General features: G+C 39.0%; 2 non-coding genes and 1 pseudogene across 2 annotated transcripts; 1 reads left to right on the top strand and 2 right to left on the bottom strand.

Annotated features, from left to right (window-relative positions):
- The first annotated feature begins 1,443 nt into the window (after positions 1-1,443).
- LOC119052899 (39S ribosomal protein L45, mitochondrial-like) lies at positions 1,444-3,212 on the top strand (annotated as a pseudogene).
- A 3,917-nt stretch (positions 3,213-7,129) lies between these two features.
- LOC119052900 (U1 spliceosomal RNA) lies at positions 7,130-7,293 on the bottom strand. Its single transcript, XR_005083203.2, has one exon. It is a non-coding gene; the product is annotated as a U1 spliceosomal RNA (small nuclear RNA).
- Positions 7,294-9,318: 2,025 nt separating this feature from the next.
- Positions 9,319-9,425, bottom strand: LOC119052908 (U6 spliceosomal RNA). The gene has a single exon (XR_005083209.2). It is a non-coding gene; the product is annotated as a U6 spliceosomal RNA (small nuclear RNA).
- Positions 9,426-19,924: the final 10,499 nt, after the last annotated feature.

The following is a 19,924-nucleotide window of genomic DNA, read 5'->3' as shown; positions in this document are numbered from 1 at the left end:
TTATAGAGACATATTATGATCTACTGATAGAGATTCCATCTCATATGCCAACTCCACTGGCATAACAGAAGTCTGGCATACCATGTTGAGAAAAATGGTACAGCCATGGGTGGCTCAATGGAAGGAGAACCATGATCTATTATTGATACCTATTATGGGCATGGACAGGAAGAGTAGTGGTACTCATGCCACATGTTTGATATCTTTGGACTAGAATCAGGGGTGTCCAACCCATGGCCCATGGGCCACATGCGGTCCAGGATGGGTATGAATGCAACCCAACACAAAATCATAAATTTACTTAAAACCTTTTTCATGCTCATCAGTTTTTGTTAGTGTTTATTTAATATGTGGCCCAAGAAAATTCTTCTTCCAGTATGGCCCAGAGACACCAAGAGGTTGGATCCCCCTGGACTAGATGATATTATTTAAGGTCTTTCCAAGAGCCATCCATCTATGTTCCTATGTTTTATTTCCCACCATGAATAGCACAAGAACACTTGGCCAAGAGTCATTTACGGAGTTGTGCACATCAAGGAGAATCAGGTACTGGACAGTCCATTTTAAAAGCTTTTATTCAATATAGTTTTCCCTGGTTGCAGGGAAAGTGCTGAAAACTGTCAGGTCCTACCCTACATAAGACAGAAAACATTAAAGTTAATGAAAATCACAGCACACCTCTACCAAGAGTCAAAGCCAAGAACAAGCAACTTTAAGGGATGAACTAATTTCATAAAAGAATCTGAGTGACTAAAGTAAAAAACAGCAATGACCACAAAGTTAAGGGAGGCCAAATAATAATCTACATTTAAAAAAATCTGTGCAATGTTTAGCAAACAGATCACTGGGGAGGGGGAAGGAAACAAGAAAAGGAGTCACATAAACTATAATAAACAAAGTCGCATACCAACAAACATTTAAGCCACTGTGTAACCAAGATGAAGAACTGAAGTTCGTTTTTAGTTACAAATATCTTAGGGATAGGGTGGGAAACAAAAATCCAAGAGGAAAATCATTAATAAAATAAGCTGAGCTATTTTCCCACAAATATTTTCTTTTAAAAAAAAGGGGGAGGGGAGAGAAGTTATACTCTGTGCTTCAGAAAAAATCAATGTCCAGCATTCACATCCAAATAAAACTTCTCTGCAAGCAGCCAACGAAAAACATAAATTCCATTGTCATAACATTATTTTTGTGGGGTACCACGTCAGAATATCTTCCAAAATTAATATAGGACTCTGAAATAAAGGGGGAAAGAAAATGAAGGAAAACCCATCAGAAAACAAATGACAAGAAAACCTGGATTTATATCCTTCAAGTGTGTCATTTTAAGGGTTTCCTGTTTACCAACAACAAGAACAACAACAACATACACACACACTGCACATCTGGTTTTCCAGGAAGTTAGTTATTTACATTAAACAACACTGGGGAGTGAACAAAATGGCTGCCCCCATGCCACGGGGTTGTTTTGCTTTTCCAGGGCTTTAGGATGGTGGTCTCAGCAGTCACTTCTGGTGACACAGTCCATAGCTGTAGTTCCAGTGAGAGCCAAAAAACATTTCACACCTTCTACTTACAACCCAAATACAAATCAGAAAAGGAGTTTATACAACATGCCCAGAAAGCAGGAGTGGTCATTCCTCCAGAACGCATGGAGCGTCCCATACATGTGGCCTGTACAGCTGGTATCTTTGATGCCTATGTTCCTCCAGAGGGTGATGCTTGCATGTCATCTATTTCAAAGGAAGGACTGCCACAGAAAACTGAGTGATTGAAAAATAATGTGGCATTACAATGGTCAATATGGAAAATAAAAGAATACAATACTAATTTTAAAATAAAGGACTTCCCTGAAAAAGCTAAGGATATCTTCACTGAAGCTCACCTTTGTCTAAACAACTCAAACTATGACCAACTTTATACCTTGGCTACTGAAAACTGTTTTCCAGACATTGTCTGGGGCATCCAATATAAGACCATCTGCTGGAGTTTCATAGACTCTTTAGAGCTACCCCAGGTGTTTCAGGTTCACTGTTCAAGTACGCTGAACCAGGGCAACATATATGGCCAGATCACCGTTCACATGCACACCCATCAGACTTTGGTCATCTATAACCGGTTTGGCAGACTGACGTATGGACAAGAAGATGTGCCCAAGGATGTCCTCGAGAATGTTGTCTCATCCTCGATACCCACCGCTGAGGGCAAGGCCTGGGTGGGTGGCTGCTATGCACAGCATTGGACCCACTTACTCTTTTTTAAGTTTTGTATCTACCTTCTGGGTCTAGATGAAAGACACTGTTTTAGAGAATGTCTGACACCTGTCTTTCCCATAGCAGGGGCTGTCAGGAGCAAACTAGTAGAATTTTCTTATCACAGGACAGGCATCAGAGTTTGAAATAAAACAGTCTCAGTGTTTGGGAAATAATTAATTAATTAATTAGTTAATTAATTAAACAACACTGGGGCTTCTTCAGTAGAAACAGAGCCCTTTCTTCCTAGGCCACCTCTTCAGGGAGGGAGGAGCTTCCAATCTCTGCAGGAGTGGGATATTGATTCTATGGGATCACACTCCTATCTGCCTGAAAAATTCCAAGACATTTGAGATAAAATAATTTTAATACATCATTATAAGACTATTTTAATCAAACTGTCCTACAAGCAAAATGATCTATCTCTATAACACAAAAGCAAGTAAATATTGAAAACTTAAGATGAATTTTGCTAATATTGAGCTTAAGTCAAGTTAGTAAGACGTAACAACACAGAACAAAATTATCTGCACCCATCACATCTCTGCTGTGTCTACATGGGACCACAACATTGCGATGATAAGAAAAAGTCAATAATTGCTCAGATGTTATGTCTAGTCCCCAGCAGCTGGCATCCCCATGGTATGAGTACTCTCCCTATTAGCCTTTTGAAAAGTTCACTCGGAGGGCTTTTACCTTTGTGTCTCTCTGTCAGCTCACAACCCTCTGGAAGCCTAAGCTCCTACTTGCACTGCAAGGAGGTTGCCACTCAGCCACATTTGGTACCTTATTTCGCTGGGCTCTTCTACCACCACATGGTGACAGCTAATGGTGAACTTGAATAAAACCAAATTCTTGTCCATGGGAATTTTCTTAATGAAATATTTTGTCTATCAGGCCAAGAACTTTGACTCTGCCATAATAATTCCTCCAAATGCTCCTCCCAACACAACCTAGAGAAACGATTTCTCTGATAAGTAAAGACTGGTCCTCTCTCAAGTCCCACATTTTTAACAGCCAGCAGGCAGAGTAAGAGTTCTCTGAACCCCCTTCCTTCTCCTTTGAAGCCTTCCTTCCTTCAATAATTCATCCTTAAAGTCTACCCACACTGAAGCCACCATGTCCCCATCCTCTATGACTCAAAAAAGTAACAAAACATAGTTATGACAAGCTATATGTATTGACACACCACCCTGGGACCTAATACTAGCTTTAGCCAATCATGACTTGTGACCCTCTCTAAACTTCAGTTTCTGCATCTGTTCAACAGGTACAACAAAACATATTTGTAGGTTCAGGCTACAGCAATAAAACACCACACTCTGGGAGGCTTAAAAAAAAGACATTTATTTTCTCAGTTTTGGAGGACAGAAGTCCTTAGATAAGGGCCAGCTGGGTTGGTTTCTGGTGAGAGCCTTTCCTGAGTTGCAGATGCCACCTCCTGGCCCTATCCTCACAGGCCTTTCCTGTGTGCATTCAGTGCAAGGGGAATTCCTGGTATCTCTTCCTCTTACAAGGACACAAGTCCTATCAGGGGAGGGCCCCACCCTTATGACATCATTTAACCTTAATTACCTCCCGATGGGCCATATCTCCAAATATAGTCACACTGAAGGTTAGGACTCTGACATATGAACCTCTAAGAGACACAGTTCTGTCCAGAACAAATAGTATTTCTGCCCTCTTGAATGATTTGAGGAATGTGCTAGTTCAGGGCCTCTGAGAAGCAGACAACAAAACAGATTACATATGCAGGACACTTCCTGGGGAAAATACCTGTGAGGGAAATCGGGAAGCTGAAGGAGGCTAAAAGAGCTGTTGGACCAAAAAGCAGGTCTGACTGATGCTTCATGGGTGAAAAGAAAAAGCCTTAGATTAGGTCCTGTTCTAAGGAAGATTCAACAAGGGCAATAAAGAGTCTGGGAGCCTGCACTCTGTCCCTGCTCACCCAGTCATTCACTGGGAAGAGGCTGTGCAAAAAATGAACACAAGGGTGCATCAGATAACAGCAGTGGGACCACCAGGCAATTATGCTTCCCTCTGTTGGAGGGCTGAGAAGAGCTCCTCCATGGCTACCACCGAGATTAAATTTACAATGTATATGAAGCTCCTATCCCCATCTCAGAGTAAAAGCTCTACAAAATAGTAGTGGTAAAGAAAATAATGATGACATCACTCTTCACATTTTGCTGTGGACCTTGGAATCTGACTCAGTTTTATTCAGTCCCATGCTGCCATCATGCCCTGAGGACTGCAAAATTCTTATTGGTAGCTAACGTGGTGTAACCTTTTTCTCCTGTACTCAACTGACTTTCGTCTCCAAACACTTTCCAAAACACCTACTGGGCAATAACATATTTTATCACCCAAAGAATCCAGTCCTTATGACCACCTCCACTTACTGTCTGGCTACTGGTGGAGGAAGGGGGAACTGAGCAGAGCCTAAAAGACTCTCTAAATTGATGGTACAGAGGTGGTAGACCAAGGGCAAAGGTGGCTAAGATTCACATTGAAGAGAACCTGAGGGGACAGCTCCATGGAGAGAGTACTGCTGAGATCTTGCAGTACCCTTGACTAGTAAGCTAAGAACTGATCTTACATGCATGCGAGGAATGAGCCAAAAATTGAAAAAATCAATTAGAACGATTAAAAGGAACAATCCCTAGAGTTCACATGCTACCAGAAATAGTAGATGATCCCAATAGCTAGAATGGAAAACCTTCTAATTCACAAGGTATCAGGTGAAGGACTCAGAAGGGTCTTTCCACAAGTACAGGAAACAATTAATTAGCCCTCACTAAATGATGAGCTGGTCTCAGCCAACAAAGCTGAAAAGCAAGACTTGCAAAGAACAAAATGTTTCCAAGTAACTTAACCTTGTCCCAGAACAAAGTGTAAGAATGTTTATAGGAACACAAAAATATCTAGCTCTCAACAAGGTGAAATTCAAAACATCTGGCATCCTATTACAAATTAAGCATGTAAAGAAACAAGAAAACTGGAACCATAATGAGAAAAAGCAATCAAAACCAACCCCCACTAACACTAACTGTAGTATTATCAAGCAAAGACATAAAAACTTATTATAACTGTGTTCCAAGGGAAGTTAGAAAATATTTTGAATTGAATAAAATAAAGCAAAGCACATCAAAATGCAGGATGCAGCTAAAGCAGTACTTATGTGGACATTCATAGCACTAAAATAACGGTTGGAAAGAAAAGTGTTCAATCAACAAATAAAACCCCCAACTTAAGAAACTATCAAAATAAGAACAAATAATCCTCAAGCAAGAAAAAGACCTAATAAATGCAATAATTAATACATTTAAATAAAAATAAAAAATAATCAAAGAAATGAAATCTGGTTCTTCGAAAGATCAATAAAATTGATAGACTACTAGCCAGACTGATTAAAAAACAAGAAGAAACATCAATAATTACATTAAAAATGAAAGAGGAGATGTCACTACAAACTCCACAGACATGGAAATCATAATGAGAAATATTATGAACAATTCTATGCATATAAGTTCAAAATCTTAGAAATAATGAATGAATTTCTCTTTTTTTAGTATTTTTATATTGTTGTTCTATTACAGTTGTCCCAATTTCCCCCATTGCTCTCCCACACCCTGCTTCCACAGTCAATCCCCTGTTGTCCATGTCCATGGGTCATTTATACCTGTTCTTTAACTAGGACCTTCCCCCTTCTTTTCTCTTTTATGCCCCTTTCCCCTCCCCTATGGTCCCTGTCAGACTGTTCCTTATTTCCATGCCTCTGGTTCTATTTTGCTATTTTTTTGTTTTGTTCATTAGGTTCCACTAATAGTGGTATTTGTTTTTTGCTGCCTGGCTTATTTCACTTAGCATAATACTCTACAGTTCCATCCATGCTGTTGCAAAAGGTAGGAGTTCCTTCTTTCCTTCTACTGTGTAGTATTCCATTGTATAAATGTGCCATAGTTTTTTGATTCACTAATTTACTGATGGGCACTTAGGTTGCTTCCAGGACTTGACTATTGTAAATTGTGCTGCTATGAACATAAGGGTGCATAGGTTCTTTTGAATTGGTGTTTCAAGATTCTTAGGGTATAATCCCAACAGTGGAATTGCTAGATCGAAAGGCAGTTCCATTTTTAGTTTTTTGAGGAAATTCCATACTGTTTCCAATGAATCAATTTCTTTAAAAAAACTATCAAAAGTCAATCAAGAAGACATATATATACTGAATCTTATATTTGTTTCTAGAAATTAAATTCATAGTGAAAAATCTATTTCTAAAAATCAAATTAATAGTTAAAAAAACAAACAAAATACCTTCAAGTCAGAAGACTTCACTGGCAAATTCTACTAAACACTTAAAGATGAGATAAAAGTAATCCTAAACATTCTTCCAGAAAACAGAAAAGGAGAAAACCCTTCCCAACTTTTTCTGAGGCCAGAATTACCCCTATGCCAAATACCTGAAAAAGACAGTATGAGCAAACTACAGACCAATATTCTCCATGAACATGACTGTAAAACCTCTTAACAAAATATTAGCAAATCAAATCCACAATGTATAAAAAGAAAATCATATCCCAACCCAATGGGGTTTGTATCAGGGATGTAAGCCTATTTAAGATTCAAAAATAAGCCATGCAGTGTATCACATCAAAGTACTAGAGAAGAAAAACCACATGATCATATGCTTGATGCAAAAAAATTGATAAGATTTAATGTTTATTCATTACTTAAAAAGATACTCAACAAATTAGAAATAGAAGAAATTATCATCAACCTGATAAAGGGTGTTATGCTTAATGATAAAAGACTGTATACTTACACCTATGATTGGGAACAAGATGAGGATGTCTACTTTTTCACTTTTTTTCTAGGGGGGAGCACAAAGACAGTTCCCCACTACCACAAATTATATAGTTGAGTTTCCCACATTTGAGGAAATCTCAGGGGTCAGCATACCCAGAGTGTAATGGGTGAGGCTCACCCTGAGAAAACCACCTTCGTGATCATGGTATCTCCCCTGCCAGGTAAGTATAGTTTTATCACTTCTTTTCAACATCATACTGAAAGTTCTAGATAGGGCAATAAAGCAAGAAACAGAAATAAAAAACATTCAGCTCAATAAAGAAGAAATAAAACTGCCTATTCACAGATGATATGACTGTCTATACAGAAAATCCCAATAAATCTATGATTTAAAAAATCCCTTTTAGAAATAATAAATTAGTTTAGCATGATCATAGTATTAATAAAATCGACTTTGCAAAAAAAATCCCAATCCAATTAAAAAGTAAGCAGAGACATTTCTTTTTCCAAAGAAGATATATATAAATGGCCAACTGGTGCATTAAAAAATGCTCAGTATCATTAATCTCAGGATAAAATGCACAATGAGATATCACCTTATACCTATTAGAATGTTATTATCAAAAAAAAGCAAGAAACAACAAGTATTGTCAAGTGTGTGCACTGTAGGTAGGAATGCAAATCGGTGCAGCCACTATGGAAACAGTACAGATGTTCTTCAAAAAACTGAAAATCAAACTGGCATTTTTTTCACTGCCCCACTCCATCTATATGGTCCCCTGGTACTTCTCTCATTCTTGTGGGGGGAAATTGATCATGTTATAGGACTGTTATACTCCAACCCATTTCCCCCCAAAATATTCAGCTGCTTGAGTGTAGGGGACCGGTTTGTCTTGGCCTGGCAAATGTGACTCAGCTCTGTATGGAAATAAGGACAAGGACTGGGTTTTATCTGCTCCCAATGTCAAGCGCTGTGCCTGGCACGTGCGTAGTGGAGTAGTGCTGTAATCACATTTGTTGGAATGTAATTAGAATAATTGATATCAACTTAAAGCATCAGTGTAACTTTCACTTTTCACTCCATTGTCAAAGTGTGCTATAGATGCAACTTCCATCATGAGTGTATTTTTTCAGCAGTTAAAAGATTCTTATTAGGAGTTTACTCTGTGGGAGGCACCAGAAGGGGTGGTTGTGGTAGAGGGTGGAGGGTAATGTGAGTTTACGAGAAGAGGACAGATGCACATATGAAAGAAGCTAATAATAGGCAAGATTAATGCTCCTGAGGTCTTGACTCCTTTTAATATTTATTCTAATACCATTTTTCCTCTTTAATAGAATATGAGAGTCATTCAGATTTCAATAATTTAGAATATATTCCTGACTTGAATTATTGTAGTTCTCTAACCATATTTGCTGTCTCTCCAGAATAATTTCTTGCTTTCTGCTTTGAGCCTTCATTAGTTGTCTTTTTTCTTTTTAATCAGTTCTTTTCACCCACAAGTTTTCTTTTGCTATATCATTATATTTGTCTTTAAAAATATTTTTAGATTTCAAGCCTCTGAGGTATACTACTTAATCTGAAAAGACTTTGTGATGCTGTCACTCAAGCTCTGAGAAAATCATGAAAGAAAACTGTCATCCCTCAAGACCTGAATGAAAGACTCAACCTTGTGCAGGTGTCTGGACAACACATTACTGCAGGGATGTGATGGCATTTCAAAAGTGTTTGGAGAGCCTGACTGGTGTGGCTCCGTGGGTTGGGCATTGTTCCATGGACTAAAAGGTCACTAGTCCAGTTCCTGGTCAGGGCACATGCCTGGGCTGTGGGCCAGGTCCCCAGTAGGAGAGGATGTTTCTGCCCCTCTCTTTCTCCCTCCCTTCCCCTCTCTATAAAAATCAGTGAATACACTTTTTTTATTTTTTAAAGAACTTCAGATGTGTTATATTTTTGTTCTTTTTAAAATCTTTATTGTATTTTTTCCATCACCATTTAGTCTCCTTATACGCTCTGACTCCCTGCAATCACCACACTGTTGTCCATGCCCATGATAAATAAAATATTTTTTAAAGTATTTGGAGATAAAGTTTTTTTGAAATCTTATAAGAGATGAAGCTTCTTATTTATTTTATTTTGTATTTTCCTTTTCTACAGTGAAGTCATGATTTTGCTGCTGAGTACCACACATTGTTCTTTGATTCATATCTCTCCCAAGCTAATCAAAGGGTACGAGAATGCCAGCCTGGGCAATGCACAACTTACTTGATAGGCATCACGGATCTGCGCCTCATCCTTGTGCCGGGGCCGTACTAATCTTCTCCGTATCATTCCAACTTTAGTATATGTGCTGCCGAAGGGAGCACTGGAGCTTTTTATTTTGAAGGCCAGTCACAGACTATAGTTTTTAAAGAAAAGAATATGATCTTGAGCTCGATTTAAAAAAATGTGTCATATTGAAATGTCCAAAGTTTTTGTGATCATGCATATCCATCAGTAAAATTTGTCGAGTCTGCTCAAATTTATGTATATTTATTTGTTTATAAATGATATGTGTTTATAATTATATATGCATGTTAAGTTCCTCTGGCATATTTCTGGTCACAGAAACATCTATAGATTTACAAATAAAGACCCTAAATGTTTCTAATATTCAACATTAAAATAAATGTGAGCATACACACATTTAAGAAGGATGAATTCATCAAAATGGTAATTATTTTCCAACCCGCTTGTTCCATTTCAGAGTGACCTGTGGTGTGAGCCTGCCCCAGCAGCTCTGGGCACAAGGCGGAACCCACCCTGAACAGGAGGCCCCTCCAGCACAGAGCCATTCACACTCACACGGGGATGATGGAGGCGCACCTTCACCTCACGGGCACATCTTTGAGATGAGGGAGGAAGCTGGAGTCCCCAAGAAACCTTCCCAGACACAGGGAAATGTGCAAACCCTACACAGACAGTGGCCTTGCCAGGGGTCAACTTTTTCCTCCCTTTCTCATTAACATTGTAATGAATCATTATTGAAGGGAACGTTGTTAATTGTGGATCTGCTGTATATATAGGCTGTGGCACCCAGAGAAAGCCTCAGTGAAGTCAAGGGAGCATCCATAAAAATAGCTGGGGGAGAATGTTCTGGGCAGGGAGGACAGAGAGCAAGCACAAACGCCCGAGAGCAGCCTGCTGTGCTAGAGGAACAGAAGCAAGAAAGGGTACTGAGAGCTGAAAGGGGACGGGGCCAGATCAGGTAGTGCCTTGTGGGCCATGGAGGCATTTGGGTTTACTCTGAGGGAGACAGAAGCCTCTGCAGAGTTTAGAGCAACAAAGTGGCATGGTGTAACAAAGTTTGCGAATGTATTATATGAGAAATCTGGACAGAGCTGGGAATATCTACCTTAAAATGCTCTCAGGAGGACCTGGAAGAGCTGCAGTTTCTGAAAAGCCTGTTTAAATGTCTGGACAAGTAGCTGACTTGGGGCCTATCAGTATCACAGCTCGGCCTAGTGGTGTCTTCTCTGTCACAGACTACCCTGTCCCCACTCTTCACCCTGAAATTGATGGTGATAGCTCTCAAGCATCAAACCACCAGCACCAAAGGCTTTGCCTCTCAGGTGTCTCTTGAGGCAATTACTGTCTGCCTCCACTCCAAAAAAAAAAATCACATTAGCCTTAAAAAGAACCCATATACAAACCAAATTTTTGGAGCTGTTTCTGCCCAGTTATCAAAATTGCTGGGTTGGGTTGTCAAAATAATCTAGTCTTTAAAGTGCCTATGCTGTGAGCATAACCCCATCCAAATGACACAACCACTTCATTCTGGCATGAGCCTGCCTGAGACCAGAGATCCCCTTTCTGTGTTCAGGGAGAAGCATTTCTTACACTTCTCTAGTCTCCAAGTGGGGCCTCGTGCCCCCAAATGTATTTTTTGGCTACTGGATATTCCACATGACCCACATACAGTCTTTGCACTCATGGAAAGTAAGAACAGACCTTTATATTTACCTCATGGGAAGGCAGTACTGGCTTTACCACTACTGCCAACTCTCCTGGGTTGGTATTGAGTACCTGGAAGTCTGTGATGAAAAGCTGGTGGGATTTCCAAGGCATGCCGGTCAGATGAGCAAGTGACGGCACCAGTAGTACAAGTACCAACCCCTCCACTTTGCAGATCAAAAAACCACTGGTCAAGTGAAACTTTTCAAAAGACCCCAGTTCAGATGCACTATAATAAATCTACAATGGTCAAACATGGTTTCAGGTTTTGTCTAAAGCTACCCTTAGGGCCAACTTTAGAAATGGATGAATACCACTGTGATTTCACATATTGGAAAAATAGAATATTCCAAATTCCACAATTACACATCCAATAAAATTCAATTTCTCCTTTGAATTAAAGAGTGACTATCCTTGGATAAACATAACAGGAAATTATTTATGTCTTGTCTCTTTATTATGAATGATATTATTAGGTACCTTCCAATAAAATAATCTTTAATGTTATCATTTACATTTAGAGAAAGAGCATTTAAAAAAAACTGTCACGACAGTTACACCCAAGGTGGAAGGAGGAGGACTGGGCAGTAAGGCCACTAAGTTTTTCAGAAGGAAGAAGGAATACGAGGAAAAGATTGGCCTGGAGGTAATGCAGAGCCACCTTGACACACTTTGCATTTTGGCCTAGAGCCAGTCTTGTTCACAGCTTTTCAGTGTCAAATGGCTAAGTGGTTTGCATTTTACAGTGAGAGCCAGGCTAGATGAAAATTATCCCTCTCTGTCTGATAGACAAGTCATTATACTTTTTAAAAATCCAACATAAATCAAACCCGAGTTTTATCATTCAGCCTTTACTTTCCAAGACCATTTATGAAAAGACCCTCTTTCCATCAATCAGACATCTTTTGGTGACTTTTCCAATTGTAATGGGGGTGAAAATGAAGGTGTCCAGGGTACCAGGCAAATGAGAACAAGTAGAAAACACGGCTTGGTTAAAGATCATCAAGGACAACAAACAACTGGCATGAGGAAAACAATAGAGAGGGGTGAGGATTGTGGCGTGCTGGGAAGAGCATGACTGCTTCTAGGGAACAGCTGCACAGCTTATTCCCAACATGAGAAAGAGGCCAAACCCCAGGCCTTCCAAATCTTAACAGAGTCAGAAACACTCAGCTCCTGGCATGAAATATCTTGATCATTTAAATGCTGATATTTAACTTTAAAAAATTTTTATTACTTAAAAAAAATTTTTTGTATACTTATTTTAATAGCTTATTTTTATTCTGTTTTTTCCATTATCATTTATCCCCCTTATGCCCTCTTCCCCTCCACCTACCCCTCTCTCCGCCACTGCAGTCACCACCCAGGTGTCCATGTCCATGAGTTCTTTTTCTTTTTTACGTTCAATTCCTCCACATCCCAACACAACCCCCACCCCCACTGAGAAATGTCAGCCTACTTTCTCTCTGTGAGTCTGTGTCTATTTTGCTTGTTAATTCAGTTTGTTCATTAGATTCCACATATGAGTGAAATTTTATGGTATTTGTCTTTCTCTGCTTATTTCACTTAGCATTTATGCTGTCGCAAAGGGTAAAATTTTCTTCATTACAGCCAAGTAGGTATTTTATTGTGTAAATGCACCACAGCTGTCATATCCACTCATCTACTGATGGACACTTGGGCTGCTTCTGAATCTTGGCTACTGTAAATAATACTGAAATGAACATAGGAGTGCATATATCCTTTCAAATTAGTGTTTCAGGGTTTTTTGGATAAATTGCCTGAGGTGGAATCTCCAGGTCATAAGGCAGTTCCATTTTTTATTTTTTGAGGCAACTTAATACCTCAAAGTCACTGCTCTCCACAGTGACTATACCAGTCTGCATTCCCACCACTGGTGCACTAGGTTTTCCCTTTCTCCACATCCTCGCCAGCACTTGTTGTTGATTTATTAATGATGGCCATTCTAACAGGTATGAGGTGATATCTTTTGTGGTTTTAATTGGCACTTCTCTAATGACTAGTGACATTGGGCATCTTTTTGCCATCTGTATGTCCTCTTTGGAGAAGTGTCTATCCAGGTATTGTGCCCATTTTTTTTAAATTTTTTAATTTTTTTTAGAGGGGAAGGGAAGGAGAGAGGGAGAGAAGTATCAATGTACGGTTGCCTTTCATGCGTCCCCTGCTGGGAAGTGGCCTGCAGGGAACCGGTCTGCAACCCGGGTATGTGCCCTGACTGGGAATTGAATCGCAATTGTCTGGTTCGCAAGCCCGTGCTCAATCCACTGAGCTACACCAGCCAGGGCTTTTGTGCCCATTTTTTAATTGGGTTATTTTGGGGTTTGGTTTTGTTTGTTTTGTTTTGTTTTGTTTTTGGTGTTGAGCTTAATAAGTTTTTTAAATAAATTTTGGGTATTAACCACTTATCAGATGTATCGGTGAATATGTTCTCCCACTCAGTGGGTTTTCTTTTCATTATGTTGATGGTTTCATCTGTTGTGCAATATTTTTTAATTGATGTAATCCCATTTGTTTATTTTTTCTTTTGTTTCCCTTGCCTGAGAAGATATATCAGAAAAAAATTTGCTATAAGTGATGCCTGAAATTTAACTGCCTATATTTTCTTCTAGGGTTTTTATGGTTTCAAGTCTAATATTTAAGTGTTTGATCCATTTGGAACTTTTTCATATGTGTGGCATGAGCAGGTGGTCTACTTTCATCTTTGTGCAAATATCTGCCCAATTTTCCTGACACCACTTATTGAATACACTGTCTTTAGCTCATTGAATGTTTTTGCCCCCTATCTCAAATATTAATTAGCTATAAAGGCACAGGCTCATTTCTGGACTCTCTACTCTGGTCCATTGATCTATGTGTCTGTTTTTATGCTACTACCATACTGTTCTGATTACTATAGGCTTCTAGTATAGTTTGATATTAGGTGGCATGATTCCTCCAACTTTGTTCTATTTTCTCAAGATCATTGTTGCTACTCAGGGACTTTTGTGGCTCCATACCAATTTTTGTATGTTCTGTGAAATACATCATTGGTATCCTGATAGAAATTGCATTGAATCAATAGTTTTCCTTGGGTAGTATGGGCATTTAATGATGTTAACTCTCCCTATCCATGAACAAGTATATGCTTGCACTTATTTGTGTCTTCTTTGGTTTCTTTCTTCAGTGTCTTATAATTTTCTGAGTACAGATCTTTTACACCCTTGGTTAAATTTATTCCTAGATATTTTACTATTTTGAAGCAATTGCAAATGGGATTGTTTTTTTTTCTTTTTAAATATTTTATCTATTTATTTTTAGAGAGAGGGGAAGGGAGGGAGAAAGTTAGAGAAATATCAATGTGTTGTTGCCTCTCACACACTCTGCACTGGGGACCTGGCCCACAACCCAGGCATGTACCCTGACTGGGAATTGAACCAGTGACCCTTTGGTTCGCAGGCCAGCACTCAATCTACTGAGCCACACCAGCCAGGGCTAAATGGGATTGTTTTCTTAATTTCCCTTCCTAACAGTTTTTAAGAACTGAACATTACGTGAATTGATCATAGATACCTTTGGCCAAGTTTCACTTATTGGTGTCCACTTTGCTGTATTTGCTTTAAGGTATGGGTTGGAAAACTATAGCTCTCAGGCCAAATCCAGCCTCTGTCCATTTTTGTCAATAAAGTTTTATTGGAACATAACCACTCCTGTTCATTTGTGTGTTGCCTTCTGCTGCTTTCATTCTAATAACAGCAGAGTTGAGTATAGCTATGTCAAAGCCCAATAGCCCACAAAGCCTTAAATGTTTGCTATTTGGTCTTTCACGAACAGTTTACTAATCTCTTGCTTTAAGGTCTTGAACTTGACAGACTCTCACAGGACTTTGAATCTTTTCCAACACGTCACCTGGCCACCCTTACTAAATAAATGAAAAAGGAAGAGTTTGAGAGAGTATTCATTGGCCCATCTGTAGCACAAACAGACCAATACAATTTTTTAAAAAGTAAAATTGGTTGTCTTGCCATCAAAACAGAATGATCAATCTGAGTACGAAACAAGGCATGAAAGTGCAGGCTAGTGGTTTTGTGAGGAGCCTCTGGGCATGTGAAGCTGACACACCTGTGTTAGAATCCCACCTCTGCCACATCTAGCACTGAGGCATTAGGCTGAGTACTTGACTGTTGCAAGTAGCAGTTGAATCATCTGAGTTAACAATGATGCCTGCCCTACAGGCTTAATGCAATGGGTCAGAAGTAATAGATGTCAAGTACCTGGCACTTAATAGAATAGAAGCTCTAAAAGATGCAGCCGGTGGTCTCAATATCAACACCATGGAGATTCAAATTTTGCTGCCCAAAACAAGTTCTCTCTCTTAGACTTTATTTGAATAAAAAAATGACTCTAGGAGTCTTGATGTTTCAAAGGAACTTTCAGGAGAAACAGAAAATTCCCTCCTAAAAAAACAGTTACTTATTACCATACCTGGAAATGTGTCTCTTCAGTACAGTTTGTTAGTTTGTCATTGTTGCTATAAAAAAATTCCACAAACTTACTGGCTTAAACAACATGAATTTGAGCCCTGATTGGTATAGCTCAACACTGAGTATGGCCCTGTGAACCAAAGGGTCACTGGTTTGATTCCCAGTTGGGGCACATGCCTGGGTTGTGAGCCAGGTCCTTGGTAGGGGGTGTGTAAGAGGCAACCACATATTGATGTTTCTCTCCCTTTCTTTCTCCCTCCTTTCCCCTCTGTCTAAAAATAAATGCATAAAATGAAATAAAATAAAATAAACCATGAACTTGAGACCTCTGATCAAGATGGAGGCATAGCTCATCGTGCAGACACAGAGAGAATTACAACTATATCTTCAAGCAAACAACAACCAGAACTTCCAGAACTGTCAGAAATTTGAGCTGCAGGGAAGTCCAACAATGAAGGATTTAAAGAAGCCACATTCATCTAGATGGTGCCCCTCCTAAGATAGGGAGTCAAAGCAGCTCAACCTAATACACAAAAACAAACACAAGGAGGCTGCTGAACTGAGGATCCAAAGATGGCCCAAATGAAAGACCAGTACAAAACCCCAGAAAAAGAACTCAATGAAACAGAGAAAACCAACCCATCAGATGCAGAATTCAAAACACTGTTATTAGGATGCTCAATAAATTCACTGAGTACTACAGCAAAAACATAAGGGAAGAAATGAAGTTTTCACTAAGAAACAAAGAAAAAAATCTACAGGGAACCAACAGTGGAGAGGATGAGGCCGAGAATCAAATAAACAATTTTAAAAGCATTCAATCAAAACAGCAGAAAGAAAAAAAATTTTAAATGAGGACAGAGTTTTTTGAATATTTTTTATTTTAATTTTAAGTCTCTGGGACAACTTCAAATGTACCAATGTTTGAATCATAGTGATGCCAGAAAGAAAAGAGGGAAAGCAAGAAGTTGAACATTTATTTGAAAAAAATAATGAAAGAAAACTCTCTTAGTTTGTTAAAGGAAATAGACGTACAAGTCCAGGAGGCACAGGGAGTCCCAAACAAATTGGACCCAAAGAGGACCACACCACAACACATAATAATTAAAATGCCAAAGGTTGAAAATAAAGAGAGAATCTTAATAGAAAGCAAGAGAAAAGAATTTAGTTACCTACAAAGGAGTACCCATAACACTATCAGCTGATTTCTCAAAAGAAACTTTGCAGTCTAAAAGGGCTTGGCAAGAATTATTCAAAGTGATGAAAAGCAAGGACCTACAATCTAGATTACTCTATCAAGCAAAGCTAGCATTTAGATTTGTAGGTCATATAAGTGCCTTCTAGCCAAGGTAAAGCTAAACAAATTCACCATCATCAAGCCATTATTACATGAAATATTAAAGAGGCTTATTTAAGAAGAAGAACAGCAAAACTCTGAACATTAAAAGGGCAACAAATTCACAACTATCAAGAACTGAATCTAAAAAAACAAACTAAGCAAACAACCAGAACAGTCACAGAATCATAGATTTGAGATCATTTGGAGGGTTACTGGCTGGGAAGAGGGAGAAAGAGAATGGGGGAAAAGGTGCAGGGATTAAGAAGTACAAGTCAGTAGTTATAGAATAGGCAAGGGGATGCTAAGAACAGTATAGAAAATGGGGAAGCCAAAGAACTTGTATGCATGACCCATGGACATGAACTAAGGAGGGGTTGCCTGAGGGAGTGGGGGATACCCATGGAGGGAGGGCAAAGGGGAAAAACTGGAGCAAGTGTAATGGCATAATCAATAAAATATATTTAAAAATTTAGAAAACAAAATATTTGACTTGGTAATTATCTGGGTTTTGGATCAGAGACCTTCAAAATTGGAGTTTTATTTAAAAATGTTGGATAAGAGAGTTCATGGAAAGCAATGCATTAGTGAAGACCAGTGCTTCCTGAGATGGGTTTACTGGGCCTGTTGCTAATTGCTTGTCAGGGAAGACAGCAGAAGAGTCTTGGGATCTTGGGACATTGGTTGTTTCAGGTAAATGAGTAAGTTATAGAGTCACCACTCATTCATCAGTGATTTTCAACCTTTTTTGTGTCTTAGCACACAAAACCTCATTACTAAAATTCTGCAGCACACCAAAAAATATATTATACTTTTTGCTAATCTGACAAAAAATAGGTATGACTTTCATTCATTTACAGTGGACAGCTATTGTTGTATTGGCTGTTGTCATTTTTTTATTTGACAATCTAAGGCACAGATGGCAAACACAAGGCCCGCAGTCCAGATCTGGCCCTCCACCTTGTTTTATCTGGCCTGGCACCTTGTTTCTACCCAGCGGCAGCACCAAGCTCTTTGCCCCTAGTTAAGGAGTGGTTACATTTATTCAGCCCTAAAATTACATATCAGCCCTTTGAAGGCAACTGAGAGACTAATGTGGCCCCAGTGAAAATTAGTTTGATACCACTGATCTAAGGGAAAAAAGGTCAGTGGCCCTGATTAAATAGTCATGTATAGCATGTTTTAAAAAATCTTGTAGCACACAGGTTGAAAATCACTGGTGTAGAACAACCACGATTCTGGCCAAACTGCCTCTTTCCCTCCTCCATGATAGCTAACTAAAGTTATATCAACATGTCCTTTGATGCTAAGATTGTCCATTACCCTAAAAACCATATAACTAACTCATTTGTATATCTTGATTTCAAAATAGTTCATAGTAATAGTATTCCTTCTAGAGTTCTTCAAATTTTTACAATTATTTTATCTGACAAGCTTTCTCTACAGAGAGCTTGATTTAGCATGCATACTTATTCTGAGACAAGCTTAAAATTTTTTTATCTTGAATAGTCACAGAGGTTAAATTCAAAGGTCCTTCTATTTGTTCATTAGAGAATATCTCTTTAGTTCATATAATCTCTGTAAAGTGCATTTAAATCAAAGTTGTGCTATCACCTCCTCTTTTTACACATGCAATCCTCTAAAACTGTAGGCTGGGAAATGGGTCATTTAAAGATCCAGCCCTGTTTCTCATTGATTGGTTTTCTCCTTTCTTCCTTCTTCAGCAACTCAAACTCAAGATAAATGATGTATAAGCACTTCATCATCTGGGGGACACTGAGAAAACTTCAATCAAACAAATAGTTCTGTAATTCACACACCATTGTTCCACACATATATTGTGTTCATCTTGTAAATGACGAATCCTTCTAGTTGGCTGATTGACTCTGAAAAATTACATAGAAATCTTTCCCTCTTAAATGCTGATAAGAACCTCTTGTGTTTAATTTTTCTCTGTTTATGAAATAGGAACAATATAAACACAAGATGGGAACTCTTTATGCTTCCTTTAGCTGTGTGTCTGGAGCAAAGAGGGCTGCCCAGGCCCATCACACAGAGCTGCCTTTTTGGTCTCCACCTCAGCTCTTCTCAAGACATTTTTAGGGCCTCCTCCAGAGGCTAAGGCTGAAACAGATGTCCCTCTCGCCCCCACTTCAAACTGGTGTGGCATGAAGAAAAACAAGACAGAAGAAGGGAAAAAAAAGCTTTGGTGACCATGTGTCACAGTACAGAAAGTGGTTTATATATTGAGGGAAAGTCAATAAAACCCAGAAAATATGTAGCAAGTTCATACGCATCATGGAGAAGAGCCTCTTGCAGCTTCTCAGACAAATCAAGTACGTGTGAGCCTTACAGAACTAGATTGAGAATAATATGTCATACTGGTTGCGGTTTTGAATGGAGGTCTTGAACATCCAAACACAAGGTGTTTCAAACTCAATAGTATTCACATTTTGAGCCAGATAATTGTGTGTGTGTGTGTGTGTGTGTGTGTGTGTGTGTGTGTAGGAGACTATACTATGTGTCATTGGATGATTAGTGGCATCCCTGGTCTGTACCCACTAGACAATAATAGCACCCAATTTCTGGTAACAAAAAATGTGTCAAGTGTAACCTGAGTGCAAAATCACTCCCAGATGAGAACTTCCCACCTGAGGATAACTTTGGAGTATATGTGAGGCTCAAACAATAGTTGAACCTCACAGGCTTCTTATGATCCTGAAGATGGGTTGGCTGCACTTTGGAAATTCAAATTTCAGGAAACTTAAAACCAGAGAGTACTAGGAATTGTGTAATCTGAGAACATGAATTTTTATAGATCAGGGAACTGGGACCCAATACAGAGGGACTACCTAACTAAAGCACTTGGTTCAATGGCAATCCACAGGAAGAGTGAGGTATGAGGGCATGGGAGGAAAAGGCAAGAACAGAGGAAGGAGGGGAGATGTGACTACAGGAAGCACAACTGTACTGAGACATACTCAGGACAAACTCCAGTGACAGCAGGATCTCTCAGCCTACCTGCATTTTAGAATCACTTGAGAAGCTTTAAAAA

The sequence above is a fragment of the Artibeus jamaicensis genome, unplaced genomic scaffold (genome assembly GCF_021234435.1).
Source record: "Artibeus jamaicensis isolate MK-2021 breed Jamaican fruit bat unplaced genomic scaffold, CSHL_Jam_final contig_886, whole genome shotgun sequence".
In the NCBI taxonomy this organism is placed as follows: domain Eukaryota; kingdom Metazoa; phylum Chordata; class Mammalia; order Chiroptera; family Phyllostomidae; genus Artibeus; species Artibeus jamaicensis.
Note: the sequence above shows the minus strand (reverse complement) of the source record. Positions and strands in the feature narration are given on the sequence as shown.